This window comes from Ovis canadensis, chromosome 17 (genome assembly GCF_042477335.2).
Source record: "Ovis canadensis isolate MfBH-ARS-UI-01 breed Bighorn chromosome 17, ARS-UI_OviCan_v2, whole genome shotgun sequence".
In the NCBI taxonomy this organism is placed as follows: domain Eukaryota; kingdom Metazoa; phylum Chordata; class Mammalia; order Artiodactyla; family Bovidae; genus Ovis; species Ovis canadensis.
The window spans coordinates 16141015-16155035 of NC_091261.1; positions in this window are offsets into that span (position 1 = coordinate 16141015).

Sequence of the window (14021 nt, forward strand, 5' to 3'; positions counted from 1 at the left end):
TTTGCAACCCCACAGACTGCAGCACACCAGGCTTCCCCTGTCCTTCACCAACTCAGTTGTTAAGTCTTTTCTGACTCTTTGAGACCCCATGGATTGTAACCCACCAGGCTGTCCATGGGATTCTCCGGGCAAGAATATTGAAGTGGGTAGCACCCTTATGGCGGAAAATGAGGAAGAACTAAACAGCCTCTTCATGAAAGTGAAAGAGGAGAGTGAAAAAGTTGGCTTAAAGCTCAACATTCAAAAAACTAAGATCATGGCATCCAGTCCCATCACTTCATGGAAAACAGATGGGGAAACAGTGGAAACAGTGTTAGACTTTATTTTGGGGGGCTCCAAAATCACTGCAGATGGTGATGGCAGCCATGAAATTAAAAGACGCTTACTCCTTGGAAGGAAAGTTATGACCAACCTAGATAGCACATTGAAAAGCAGAGACATTACTTTTGCCAACAAAGCTCCATCTAGTCAAGGCTATGGTTTTTCCAGTGGTCATTAATAGACGTGAGAGCTGGACTATAAAGAAGGTTGAGGGCCAAAGAATTGATGCTTTTGAAACGCGGTGTTGGAGAAGACTCTTAAGAGTCCCTTGGACTGCAAGGAGATCCAATCAGTCCATCTTAAAGGAGATCAGCCCTGAGTGTTCATTGGAAGGACTGACGGTGAAGCTGAAACTCCAGTACTTTGACCACCTGATGTGAAGAGCTGACTCATTGGAAAAGACTCTGATGCTGGGAAAGATTGAAGGCAGGAGGAGAAGGGGACAGCAGAGGATGAGATGGTTGGATGGCATCACTGACTCAATGGAGATGAGTTTGAGTAAACTCTGGGAGGTGGTGATGGACAGGGAGGCCTGGCGTGCTGCAGTGCATGGGGTCACGAAGAGTCAGACACGACTGAGCGACTGAACTGAACTGAACTGAACAGAGCCATTTCCTTCTCCAGGGGATCTTTCCGACCCAGGGATCCAACCTGCATCACCTGTGTCTTCTTCACTGGCAGGTGGATTATTTACCACTGAGCCACCTGGGAAGCTCAAAGTAGGTTTCCTCCCCCTTGACTACCTCCTTTCTAACTCCTCAATGGAGCCACCATGAACAGCTTCAGTTTTGGTTTTTTCAAAACTAATTACTGTGATTTTAGATGATTCTTTTTTCAACCCAAGAAGCTATCTAAGGACTGCCTGTGATGGAAAGACAGAAAGGTTTTCTCCACTTTGGTTGTCCCTCTACTCTGTAAATTGGTGCAAGGTCTCTAGGTAGCACACTGGAGTGAATTACAATTTTAGCAACAATTAGTCAAGACTGAGCTGAAAACACTTAGATTGGGTGCTTGGAGGAGCAAACAGGAAAGGCTAGAGAGAAAGGAGGGAACTCCAAGAGAGAAGGGATGCGGCGAATTTCTTTCTCTCCATGGCCTTGTCAGGTCATGTAGCTGGTTTTCCTACCATTAACTAAAGGATCATGAGCATGGGAGGAGACCCTTGATGGGCAAGGGGAGAGTCTGTTTAAGAACCTCAACTATCTCACCTTTGTCTTCCTACATTCAAAAAACCTATCTATTCATGTCAGCGGTAGAGACTGGGTTGCCCAAAATGTTCATTCGAAAGCAACATCTTATGGAAAAATCCAAATGAACTTTTTTGCTAACCCAATAGTTGATCGCATCTTGTGGCAGACTGCATTAATGGTCCAATTCTTTGCCCTCCATCCATCCATGCCCTTTGGCATGTAACTCTGCAGTCTCTTCCTGTTCTGTGGGCAGAGTGAAATTCCCACCCTTGGGTGTAGGCTTTTGCCCCTGACCAATGGGACAACTGCAGACAAGGCACAGGCAGGCCATCTTGCTTCATCTTGCGCTTTTGCCATCACCAGAAGGACCAGCCTGCAGGCCCCAGAGGTGAATGCGAAACCGTGGACAGGCTTGCCCCAGCTGAGGCAGAATCATGAACCAGTCCAATGGAGACAAACGCGGCCCAGCCCAAATCAACCTGACCCTGCAGACCTGAGAAGAGCCAGTGCTGATGGCGATAGCCATTACTGCTGTTTAAGTTTTGTTATGGGCTTCCCAGGTGGCACGAGTGCTAAAGGATCTGCCTGCCAATGCAGGATATACAAGAGGAGTGGGTTCGATCCCTGGGTCGGGAAGATCCCCTGGAGTAGGAAATGGCAACCCACTCCAGCACTCCTGCTTGGAAAATGTTCTGGATAGAGGAGCCTGATGGTCTACAGTCCATGGGATTGCAGAGAGTCAGACACCATTGAGCACACACGCAAGGTTTGTTATGCCACAATTTTGTGGCAGTACAAGATGATGCACAACCCCACTATCTTCCAAGAACTATTCAGAACCCTGGAGAAAGTGAAAGGAAATAAAACTGAGCCACAGCTCTCATGGAACCAACGTTCCGATAGGGCACTTCACACGTGTGTATCGCCTGCTTTGTGCACCGAAGCCCAGGGGGCATCCCATTTGGGGGATGAGGAAATGGAGACTCAAGAAAGTCAATTTGCTTGCTGATGATGACAACCTAGTAGGTGCTGCAGCTGGGATCTGAACTTGTACCTTCTGAGTCCACATGTTACACCCATTCCATAGCAACCTCTACCTTCTGTTGGAGTCAGCACCTCTCATGAGAGTTACAGAGGGACCTGACTTGGGTGGGAAGACAGATGGGAACTGCACAGTGGACCCAGAGAGGACTGCTCTGTTATCTGCCAAATGAGAAACAACTCTCATTTTTATTCCCTGAAATTGTTCCTCCTTGCAATTAAACCAATCTCTGTTTACAAGTATTTAGCATGATTCTAGAAATTACATTTTGAAATTATGCGAACAGAGAGAGAAAGCAGCCCACACAGTGAGTGATTTCTTGTGGGTAATTGGCTGCTGGTTCTGGCTCCAGTGATGCCTTCTCTTTTAGAGCATAATTAGTGATTTCAAAGGAAGCTGTTAGAAATGGCCCAGGTCTCTAAAGAAAGCCTTTTCTAGTTCTTAACATTAGGAGATCTACTCAAACGCATGCTGACAATTTCCCTTTTTGCTTTTTCTCCCGTTTATAATGACCTCTCAAGCAATTTCCCAAAGATTGGAAAGGCTGTGGATGTGTAGAACTCTTCCAGATATGGAAGATACCCCAGATTCTCATCAGAACACTTAGAATTTCTTTCTTGCTTGCTTGACACAGAGTATTTGGATTTTAACAAGGCATATTCCTTAGGAATAGATCCAACAGTTTAAAAACAAAGTACAAGTTTATTTGTCTCTCTTATTAGAAAATTTTTAGGTAGCTGTGGGTTGCTGTCATGATTCCCTGTTCAGCAAAGACCAAATTCTGTCTATCTGTCATCCTTAATTTCATATCCCAAAATGGCTGCTGGAGATTCAGCCATTACAACTACATTCAAGCTCCAGGAAGAAGGATTAGCTGCTTCCTGCTGAATCACTTTTAAGGAGATTTGCCTGAAGTTCCACAAAGCAATTCTATTTAAACTCATTGATTAGAATGGAGGCCCATGGCCATACTTAGCTACAAAGGAGGCTGGGCTCCGTGCAGCTATAACATATATAGAGTTCTGTTGCTAAGAAGGAAGGAAAGCTTGGATATTGGGGCAAAAAAATAGTTTCTGCCACAAATGCAATAGTGGAGAAATGTGGACATGTGAACTGAATGAAGATATAGTTTGGTTCATTTGAAACCAACATTAAAACTAAAGATAGGGTTAATCTGCCAGTACCAAGCTAGGAACGTGGGGGTGTAAAAGGACTTTATCTTTTGTTCCATTCTGTTCAATAATGTTATCCATAATTCAGATGAAGACTTTGAGAACCCTCTGCCCATCTCTACTGATGGCACAGACCAGGAAGTTTAGCTACCATGAATCAGGAACCAGAAGCTCTGGAAAGGCGAAGATAGTGGGCAGAAATAACAAGAGAAGACTTAACAGGAGAAACTTTAAATTCAATACTTAGATCTAAAAAGCAAACTGTGCAAGTCCAGGATGAAAGAGCCATGGCTTAGCTGCAGATTTAATCTCCACATGTTAAAAGTAAGAAGTGACTCAGAGAAGATGTAATTGGATCTGGCCTTTGACAAGAAGGAAAAGGAAGCTAATATTTATAGAACACCTGCAATAGGCCATGCTCTTTGATGAGCCCTCACGGGGATTCTAGAAGATAAGTGTTACTATCCCTTGAATCACAACAGAAATAGAGACCAAGACATAGAGGACAAACGTATGGATACCAAGGAAGAAAGGGGTGGGGTGGGGTGGGAGGAACTGGGAGATGGGGGTTGACACATGCACACTATGCGTAAAACAGATAACTGATGAGACCTGCTCTATAGCGCAGGAAGCTCTGCTCAGTGCTCTGTGGTGCCTAAAAGAGAGGGGATATATGTGCATGCGGGCTCTCCCTGGCGGTGCCGTGGTAAAGAATCTGCCTGCCGTGCAGGAGACACAGGAGGCTTGGGTTTGATCCCTGGGTGGGGAAGATCCTCTGGAGAAGGAAACGGCAACCCACTCCAGTATTCCTGCCTGGAGGATCCCATGAACCCAGGAGCCTGGTGGGCTATAGTACATAAGATTGCAAAGAGCTGGACACAACTGCACACACATGCACACACAGGTATATGTACAGCTGGTTCACTTTGCTGTACAGTAGAAACGAACACAACATTATAAAGCAACTATACTCCAATACAAATTAATTTTTTAAAAACAGAGAGAGAAGAGCCTCAATCATGGCCCAGTTTCACACAGCTTGTTCTTTCCTCTCTGCACAGATATGGCCCCATGGGGTAGGAATGGAGGCACCAAGAAGCCATGTCCTTTACTGCTGGCCTTGCCTGAAATTCTTTCTGTAGGGACGGAAACAATTCTAGGGGAAGGAATTCTAACCGGCTTGGAGAATGCTTTAGCCAGGTACTGTTAACAGCAATTAGTTCTCTGATTAAGCAATCAGCACTCTTTGTCACTTAGCAGAGAGCAGGGGTCCAGAGGAAGCTAGGCAGAACAGATAAGATGGGAAGGGGGAGAGATGGGAGGCAGACACCCCTGGAAGCAACAGAGCAGTGGAGAGAACCTGAGGCCTGTGATGAGAGCAGGACCTCTAGAGGCGGAGCAGCTCTTAGGATGAGTGGCCCCTTGGCACCTCCCTCGGGACAGATGAGGAAACTGAGGCACCAGGCCAAACAAGAACTTCCCAACTGGTGGCTTATTACTGGCCAACTCAGTGGTGCTCATCTCTGGCTGCATGTTGGTGTGCCCCAGGAAATCCAACAAATACCTATGCTGGGACCCCACTCCAGACCCATCGGGTCAGATTACTGGGAAAGGGAGCAGGCATTGGTATTTGCAAAAGCTCCTGTGTGATTGCAATGATGGTTAGGGGGGCTTGGAGACCCGGGTGGTGGGCTGCTCAGGCAGGAGGTGCAGAGTTCCCTGGATGGTAGGGGATGTGTGGGCTTGGCAATTTCATCACTGTCAACACAGCCTTCTACCTAGATTCACAGCTTTGGGGGTGAAAATACTTCCTCCTCAAAGACTGAGGGCTCCAGAAGAGGGAAGCATCCCCAGTCCTGGAGTCATTCAGTCTGGCCTCATTATTCCTCCCAGGAGAAGACTAAATTTCCCTTTATTCCCAGCCCACTTCTGAATCACTTCCTCCCTGCATTTCTGCCTAGAACGCCCAGTGCCTCCAGTAGCTGTCTTCATTCGGGCTGGTCTGAAATGCCCACTATTCCATGAATTGCTCCCCAATTTCAAGAAAGGGGGGTTTTCTCTGCTTTTCTTACTTTGCACAATTATGCAACACCCTCTATAAACTTACTCTTCACTGTTATAAAACTCCAGTTTTTACATCTGTGCCAAGCGACTCACCAAAGGGGTCAGCTAGACATACGGACTCTTGGGGCTTTTACCCCAAAGACTGTAACTCTAAAGGTCCAGGGTGGACTCAGGAATCTGTGCTGCTAAAATCATTGCCCGCCAGGTTTGCCCCTTGGCTTATACAACAAGGTGTAAAATGTTAAGGAGGAACTCTTCTTAGAGAACAGTAGTTTTATGTAATTGTGTATGTTTGGAGGAGGGTGTGTTGAATTGTGTTACACTGGACTCACCAAGTGTTCTTATTTCTGCCCCAAGAGGAAAGGAAGCTGAAAATTAATTGTTATTTTGTATCTCGGGTAGAAACTGACTCTTTCCACCAAAAGAAATGTAAAATTCCCCTTCCATCTTCAGAGTGTGGAGAACACTGTTCTCAGCAGAGAATGAAAAGAGAATATAGGCAGATAGCAAGGGGCAGAGAGAGACAGAGCTGGAGAGAGAGAAAGAGAAATGTATGAGCTGCAGGCAAACAGCCTTTAAAAGGGATTTTAGAAAGAATACCTTTGAAGGAATTATAATAGTTGATAAAGAATGTAAACTGAAAAGAAAATTTCCTGCAAATGAACAAGAAAGACTATCTTCGGTCCTTACAAAATGATAGTATCATAGGACTTTCGAAGGGGGAACAGGCAACATCTCCGCAAAGAGGAACCAAGTTCAGACAGGAAGCGATGATTCTCTTTGACCTTTGGACTACACGTCTGAATGTGTATTCAGAACCTGAATTCGCTGAGAAGGTGAAGCTGGAAATTGCTATCAGATCTCCAAGATATGATATACAGAGCTGCCTATTAATAAACACTGGAGTAAAACTTGTATTTCTATAATGTTCTCATTCTAGAATGTAGGTTCAGTGATCGTCTTCTTGTCTTTGGATAAAATCTCAAGATTAAATAAACCAAACACCTCAGGGGACTACTCTAGTCCAGGGGTTAAGACTTTACCTTCCAGTGCAGGGGGTGCAGGTTTGATACCTAGTCCGAGCGACTTCACTTTCCCTTTTCACTTTCATGATTGGAGGAGGAAATGGCAACCCACTCCAGTGTTCTTGCCTGGAGAATCCCAGGGACGGGGGAGCCTGGTGGGCTGCCGTCTATGTGGTCACACAGAGTCGAACACGACTGAAGCGACTTAGCAGCAGCAGCAGCAAGGAGGCAAGATCCCACATGCCTTATAGCCAAAAAAAAACAAAACAGAAAACAGAAAGAATGTTGTAACAAATTCAATAAAAACTTTAAAAATGGCCCACATTTCAAAAAAAATCTCTAAACAGAAAACCCCACCTGTGCTACTGATTATGAATACGTAGACTCAAATTACTGATTGCATTCAGACCATTGTGGTCAAGATTCAGTGCCCAGAGAGATAGGAAAGCAGAAGCCCTTCCAGACCACGGCCCCAACAGGGCTAATGTGTGTACCAGCTGCTTTGTGGTGGATGCGGGCAGGAGCAAACTTCATCTCAAAGTGCACTGAGAGCGCTTAGCCAGAAACCCATGTGTTTCTGTCAATAGAGACTTCTTAAACTGAAAGTTCCTGGAGGGCAGGAATTAGGCTCAGCTCAGGCTTTTCTATGCAAAGAGTCAGACACCCTGAAGCAACTAGCACCACGCACTCTCTAGCAACCCCTAGATGCCTGGAACCCGAGCTGCTCTTCTCCACTTCATCCAGATCTCCTTTGCGGGCAGTAATCTTCCTCCTCTTCACTTGAAGTGCTTTATGAGAAATGGAAGTTTAAACAAATACAGCCTATTGGGAGAAATAAAGCCTATGGCTGAAATTGGATTGACCTGCGTTCCTTTGAGTTGGGTGATTTATTCTCCTTGTTTCTCTAAGAGTTGAATCTTGGCTAATTATTTCTCTGGGAGGATTATGATCAAGAGGAGTTACATTTGGAGGCACAAACAGCCAAACAAACATTTTATTCATTGCATACAGATACTGAGAGGAAAGTCAAGGTAGAGAAGGGGCATGTGCCCATGCTCAGTCGGGTCTGACTCTTAGTGGCCTCTTGGACTGTGGCCCTCCAGGCTCCTCTGTCCAGGGGATTTCCCAGCAATAATGGAGTGGGCTGCCATTTCCTCTTCCAGGGGAATCTTCCCAACCCAGGCATCAAACTCATATCTCAGGCATTGGCAAGCAGATTCTTTACCACTGAGCTACCGGGAATCCCAGAAAAGGGGAGTCCAGGAGAAACAGATTAGTGAAGAGCTGGGGCCAGCTTCTAATGAGATTGAATCCCTGTTGCAGGCATCTTAAATTCAAGAGTTGATCTTTATGCTCCGAGCTGACACTCCTGCCACCAAAGCCCCATGGAAAGCAATCAGAACCACTTAAAACTGACATTTCTCAAGCTGAGAGCAGCTCCTTTGTGCTCCTGTTGAAGTATTGATTAGATTTGCCCAGGGAAGTTTCCTATCAGAGCGAGAGACAACTGCAGAGGATGTTTGCATCTATTTGTAAGTTCCTAGACGTGCAAGGACTTGAGATCTCCGTAATGGATCTCCTTTCTTCCCTGGCACTTGGGGAGGCCCAACTCTCTGGAGAGGTCCTTGAAACTTTTTTCCTCAATGACAATTTATTGGTTTTCCCAGAAGAAGCCTTGAACCTCCAAGTTCCTTTCTTCTCCCCTTCAGAGTCCTTGTAAGAGCCTGCTGCTAACTTGATCATTCTTCATTATGGGCTTTCTGAGAATAGGTAGAGTCTAATCTTCTCAAGGACTCTCTTGGAGTCCTTGGCATTCTTCCCTGCAAACCTCACCACACCACACACACACACCGCCCCCCCCCCCCCCCCCCCGCCCAGGACCATCAAAGAGTGTGTCCTGTGTAGAAGCCCCCAATGTCACCTGCACGTCTCTAAACTCAGGTGTGAAATCAGAGTGATCCAAGGGAAGAGTGAGGAGGATGCTCTCCAGGGAAGGGACTGGGACACTAGTCCTGAGCTGGGGTGACACTTGCCCTTTTGGATGAGGATGTCATGATATCCAGAGTGGACAAGAAGGGGTTGCATTAAGAGTTTCCTAGGTAAAATTTCAGAGGAGGAGACAATCAGGACCATATGTTAGATGGCAGAAATCATTTGAAATGCTTTCCTAGATCAGATATTTATTTATTTTTAACATTGTATGATTTATTTATTTATTGGCCATTCCACATGACTTGTGGGATCTTTGTTCCTTGACCAGGGATTGAACCTAGGTCGTGACAGTGGCAAGTCCTGACCTCCAGACCACCAGGGAATTCCCTAGATCAGATACTAACAAATGCAGTAGGGATGGGCTCTTACAACGAGCAGGAATAAACAGGGCTTCACGATAGACTTTAGATAGTCTATAAAGCCTCTGAAATCATTGTCAAAATCATAGATGTGGTCCATAGCTTTTATCAGAATCTCAAAGAGATATTGGGCTTCCCAGGTGGCTCAGTGGCAAAGAACCTGCCTGCCAATGTAGGCGATACAGGTTCGATCCCTGGGTCAGGAAGATCTCCTGGAGAAGGAAATGGCAGTTCACTCCAGTATTCTTGCTCAGGAAGTCCCAGGGACACAGGAGCCTGGCAGGCTACAGTCCATGGGGTGGCAAGGGTCAACACAACTTAGCAACTAAACAACAAGAATAAAGAGGTATCAGCGGCACTTGGAAAGTTAAGAACCACTTAATCAGTGACTTGTGTGTGTGGCATCCCTCCCCAGACCCTAGCAACCAGGAAACTTCTGGGAAAGCTGAACTAACTCCACATCAGGATAATATCAGTTGTAGGAATATTGCCCGGTGCAGCCTAGTCTCCTTGAAAGTCTACCCCCAGTGGGAAAGACTTCCTAAGCAAAACAGGAAACCCAGAGTTCATAAAAGAAAATATAGACAGATTTTATGATGTAAAACAGAAAACTTTTTACACAGAAAAAACACTATAAACAAAATTAAAAGTAAATGATAAACATAAAAATATTTATAATCTATATAGCAAAAGTTAATACTCTTAAAATACAAAAATTAAGTTTAAACATTGGGGAAAGACCTGAAGAGTTTGTTTATAGAGGAGGATTCAAATGGCAATAAATAATTAAGAAAACCCACAAACCTCCCTAGTGATCAAATACATAAAACTAAAACAGAAATACATTTCTCAACAAATAGATTAGAGAAATGAAGGTCAATAATGTCTAATGTCTAGTCATAAACTGTGGGAATATAAACTGATGTAATATTTTCAGAGAGAATTTCTCTAGCACCTAATTAAATTCAAATTGCATATAATTTTTGACCCAGAAAATTCACTTATAGAAATTTATTCCACAGAAATGTCTTGCAAGTGTGTACAATGTTTACTGAGTCAATACAATAGGGAAAAAATCTGATAACAACACAAATATTAATTAATAGTAGAATGATTCAAAATACATTACGATTGATTTGTGCTGTGGAATACTATGCAGTCATTAAAAATACTGGTGTTCCTTTGCATATGTTGACATAGAAGAAGGTCCATGTTATAATGGTATAATATATACCAATATAATATAATGGTATAATATAATACTGCACTTAAAGAAAGAAATTTATGCCACAGTATAATTCTATTTTTTCTTTATTATAAATTACAAAACATTTGTATATACATGGAGAAACATTTTATATGGGAATAGCCAACATTCTGGAAAAATGCATATTTATCTATTAAATTTCTCTTCTTGTGATGTCGGAGAGTCACTTTTAAAAAAAGTTTTCAGTGTACTGTTGAAATTTTCAATCTCTGTGTAGTACTTTTATAATTATAAGCAAACAAAAGTCTCCTTAAGAATGCTTCCCAACCTGGTTGTAATATCGTTTGTACAAATCCTGTCTTGACCTAGTTTTGAGGTCCTGGCTAGAGGCTGGTCGGTTTCCCTTCTTGAAGAGCCAATTAATTTCATACCCACAGCCACCTCTTTATGGGGCTCTCACAACTCTAGGCCACTATTCCCCTCCACTAGTCACCCCAGGGCCAGGTACCAGACAACTGGGGTCAGCCTCTAGGCTCCTGGTGAAATTACTCGAACAAGCCAATGCTAGGTCCGCTTTTTGTGACTCCTGTTCCTTCCCAAGGAAATGAGAATAATGGCTCTGGCCCACAGTTCCATGCTCTTTCTCTTCCTGTGATTGACCCTTGGTGCTTTCCTGAGTGGTCCTGCATGGGGCACTGCGTTCTTCCCAGGGAATTCTGCTCTGAGTATAACCAACTGTAAAACTCTTTCCCAGCTTTTCTCTCTTGATGTGCCTCTGGCCCCACCATGTCTTACCCAGGTTAATATGGTTGAAATGCTAGTAAAACTTGTCTGTCCATGTTTTCCAGAAACACCCCATGGATAGACGCCCAGTGGTCACAGGGTGGACGCTGTCTGCTGCCTCTCCCCACAGGGCTTGCTCCACTTCATGGCTGAGGTGTCTTGGCCTCTCTCATCTGGTCCAGCCTATCGATGGAGCAGTCATTGGCTAATGACCTGCTTGTCTGGCCCAGCTCCCATCAAATACAGCCCAGCTTGATGGACTATCCTCTAGGAAACCTGACCAGTGAGGCATACACAGGGCAAAACTCTGAGACTGTTAAACATGGAGCAGGCTGAAACGGGGGCTCAGAAAACAGGCAGATAGATTCTCAGGAGTTTGACAGCAGGGGAAACCAGCAAACTTTCTGAAGCCAGTCATGTGAGCAGAAACAGGAGCATGGGTGGATACAGATGCTGAGGTGAACAGGCTGTAAGGAGCCAAATGAACACACTGAAAGGCAGGGTAAGGTAGGGGCCGAAAAAGTGGCTTGATGGTCAGAAATTAGCACACTCACAGAAGAGGCAGTACAGATAATGAAGAGAAACAAGCTCGACTTCAAAGAGCTTGGATTTGATTCTGGTTGCCCTGTTGTTGGGCTAGGTGCACAGATGTGGGCACCTAAAGCTCTTAAGTCCCTGCTTCTTCATCTGAAGAGCTGAGCATAGACATACCCCCCGCTCCCCACAATGCCATCTCACAGATGGCTGTGAGACACTGTGCTGTGTGTCTCTCCACCACAAACCTGAGATCGAGGAGGTCCTAGAGCTGCAGGTGATAGAACAGTTAACTGGGGGACAGCTTGATCCAGAGGCTTCTTACTTACGTGCCCCTGCTCTGGCCCTTCTATGGCCCTCTGAGAAGTGCTCAGGCTGTGGTGGCCATTGGACAGAGGTGGGGAGACTCTGCTGTGGGGTGTCCTGATCCTTGGTTGGGCCTGACGTCCATCTTCTACGTCTTTCCTCACATTGCAGTTCTGGCTTCTATAGACCCTCAGATGCCACTTTCCTCACCCAAACATCCCCCTTCTCCATGTTCGTACTGACTTTCCTCTCACCCGTCTTTGGGGCTGCTAAATTAAGAGGAACATGCCTGAACCCAAAATCTCAAGCCAAGATATGAACTCCCAAAGCCACCTCTGCCCGCCACCAGTTCCTCAGAAATCTCAAACAATTTCCATTATTGGCAGACACGGTGTTTCCTCGTTGCATGCTACTCTCCTACAACTGAAATTTGTAGACAAGAAAAATACAGCTGTTACACAGCACTAACTGGGCTTTTATGTGGCTTCACAGGCAGGAGACTGGCTGTGGAATGCCACACGCCTCCTTATCACGGCTTGCGTGCTGGGACCTCTATTCATTTTCTGCATCGCGTGTCGCGGAATTTTCCAGGATGTGGTAGAGTCATGTGGTTTGCTCTCAGAATTATGCAAAAAGCTATTCTTTTTCTTGAGCAAGAAGTCATAGGCACTCCAGAGCCCCGTTGACTCAGGCAGAGCTGTGGGGTGGGTTTTCCACAAAAGAAGAAGGAATGAATTGACACTGACTATGTTAAGGAGTCCTCCCCAAAGGACTAAGTATTCCCTGCTCCGAGTCAAGTATGAGAGCCATTCTGAAGCAGCAAGCCTTGAAAACCTCAGAGTGGACTTCAGGTCCTTTAGCTCTGTGGTTTCATTATGTATCAGCTAAGAGAGACTCTGGAGAAGGACGTGGCGACCCACTCCAGTATTCTTGCCTGGAGAATCCCAGGGACAGAGGAGCCTGGTGGGCTGCCGGCTATAGGGTCGCACAGAGGCGGACATGACTGAAGTGACTTAGCAGCAGCAGCAGCAGGAGAGACACCATTATTAGTTGCCTTTTTTTTAAATTTTTAATTAAAATAATCAAGCCAATGGCGTGTTCTCTAGAAGGAAGCCTGGGAGAGCAGAGCCCTGTGTTCACTAGCATCGGGGCCCAGCAGGAAGTAAGCTGTGTAAGCATTTTGAATCGAGCATGAGCGTCTTGCAGAATGAGGGTGAGAACATGTATTTTCCCAAGGAGAGGAGGATGAGCTGAGGCCCTTGTCTTGCAGGTTGACCCTGGCCTCCTGTGAAAGGGTGTTGTGTCTGGATTGTCCAGCCGTTCAGAGAGCACCCGGGTTGCTCACATTGCTCTCAGCTCCTTTCAGGCCTTCGGTCCCTTATCGCCGGATGTTCACGTTGATTTGCCTCCAGATTTATCAGGCAACCACTGTAGCTGCAAGTTCAACCTGTAGGTGAATAAGGCTGCTCATTTCCTCTCTGTAAGCGTTTAGGATGTGAGAAGGAAGGAGGAGGAAGGAGAGGAGGAGAAAGGAGAAATGAAACACAGATGAGGAGCGGAACTTTGGGATGACAGCAAGGCTTGGCAATGTCTGAAGGGAAGGCTCCTCAACTCCTGCTGGGTAACTCCAGCCCCTACTGCTGTGTGTGGGGTGCTTCTGCCCTGTGGGTGTCGAGAGGCCCTCCTCTCCGCATCACACCCTCCAAAGCTCAGCCATGGCCTGCCATGTGGTGCTTCTGAGCTATATGCTTTATTAATAGGGTATGAATTTAGTCTCATTACTTGAGCTTGCCTATCTTCACCACATTAACCTTCAGATCAAATGTTCAGAGTCCCGACCAGGTCCACTACTAACTTTCCCCACCCTGCTTCTGAATTGGCTGCCTGTGAGTCACACCCCTTTGGATACTAAGGTTCAGAGAACACATCTGACGGTATCTCTTCTAAAACCATCTTGGCGGCTCTGAGGAATCTTGTTCCCAGACTGCCCCCTACTGAATTCCTCCTCACACTGGAATCCACAGTT